The following is a 1,822-nucleotide window of genomic DNA, read 5'->3' as shown; positions in this document are numbered from 1 at the left end:
CACTGTCACCCCAAAGCCCCCCCACCCTTCCTTGGGGTGTCCAAAAAACCCTGACCCCCCCAAAGGATGGGAAAACAATGCAAAGAATACCCCCCCCCGGGGAAAGCAGACCCTCCAAAGAGTAAATAAAGCATCTCATCTCCTCCAGGATGGGGAGCCCCCCCTGGAAACACCCCCTCGGGGGGGGACAGAAGGGCTCTGGGCTGGGTTTGGCATCGCTTGGGAAGGGTCCAGCCCGTTCCCGGACACAACGGAGCCCCAAAATCCTACTCCCGGGGGCTGGGGGGGGCAGAAAACCCAGCTCGATAATTAAACCAAGGAGGGGGGGAAAGGGTCGGATCCGGGGACAATTCCACCCGCTCCCGGCGGATCCTGGGATCAGAAGCTTGTTATGGATGAGCCTGCAGAGGAGAGGAAGGGATTTCCAGGCATTTGGGCCACCGGGAAGAGTGGAGCAGGTGGGATTCTTCCCAAATCCCCCACCGGAGGAGGAAGAGGAGGAGGAAGAGGAGGAAGAGGAGGAGGATGATTTTTCCCCCCGGGATCGGCCCCGGCAGCCCACGGCTCAGGGACCCCAAGGAGCCCAGCCCAGGCCTTAAAAATACCCGGTTTTGGGTTCTTTTCATGCCAAACAGCAATGGGGTTTTCCTCTTCTAACACTAACGAATGCGGCTCTAACGAAGAAATCTGGGCTACGGCTCCCATGGCTCCAGCGGTGGCGGCGCTTACACAACCAGCCTCGGGCCGCGTCGCCCCAGGGCCCCCCCAACCTGCTGGAGGGGGGCAGAGCGCCCCACGGCGCTGCCCCGAAGTCAGGGTGCTACGGAAAGGCTTGGTTCCCAAAAAACCCCACTCGAACCCCAAAAAAACCCATTCTGAGCCCAAAACCCCCACTCGGACCCCAAAAAACCCCACTCAGTCCCTTTGCCCATCACCAGAATCAAGTCATAAAGGTGGGTCCACCCCACGTCAATCACAACACCGTGATCCAAAGACCTTGAAGGTGAGGGAGATGCTAAAGGTGAGGCTGAGGGAGATCCTGAAGGTGAGGGAGACCCTGAAGATGAGGAAGACCTTGAAGGTGAGACCAAGGGGGACTCTGAAGGTGAGGGAGGAGCCTGAAGACCAGGCCGAGGGAGACCCTAAAGATGAAGAAGACCTTGAAGGTGAGGGAGGACCCTGAAGACCAGGCCAAGGGAGATCTTGAAGGTGAGGCCAAGGAGGACCCTGAAGGTGGGGAAGGCCTTGAAGGTATGGGAGGACCCCGAAGACCAGGCCCAGGGAGACCTCGAGGGTGAGGTCAAAGGCAGACCCTGAAGGTAAGAGCAAGGAGAACATCACCGTGGTTGCTCCGCTGGTCCAGCTCCAGCTGGAGGCCGTGGCCACCACCCCACGAGGAGACCATGGGGCACCTGTAGGACTCCAGACCCTCGGGGGTCACCTTCCTGCCCCCCACCCTGGCTCCTGCCGCAACAACCCCGAGGAGGGTGGGGGCCATGGGGTGGTGAGGGCCGGGCAAGGAGAAGCCTTCTCCATGGTGGGCTGGTGGAGGTCCACCACCGCCCACCGAGAGGGGGGACCCTCCCAGCCCCCTCCTCACCCCCCAGCACCAGCCATGGGGGCAGCACCCGTGGCCCCGGCAGCGCTTCTCCTGGGAAAGCGACGAAGAGCCGCTGGAGCCCAAAAGGCGGCTGCAATTCTGTATCCCCCCCCCCGCTGATGGCTCTTGGCATTTTCAAGGAGAAAATGTCCCAATTTAGGGTGAAATCCCCCCAAAATGAGCATTTCCCCCCCCCCTCCCAGCCTCTTTCCCCTCCCCGTT

This window comes from Calidris pugnax, unplaced genomic scaffold (assembly GCF_001431845.1).
Source record: "Calidris pugnax isolate Ruff unplaced genomic scaffold, ASM143184v1 scaffold300, whole genome shotgun sequence".
NCBI classification, from domain to species: Eukaryota; Metazoa; Chordata; class Aves; order Charadriiformes; family Scolopacidae; genus Calidris; species Calidris pugnax.
The sequence above is the reverse complement of the archived record's forward strand: the minus strand, read 5'-3'. Positions refer to the sequence as shown.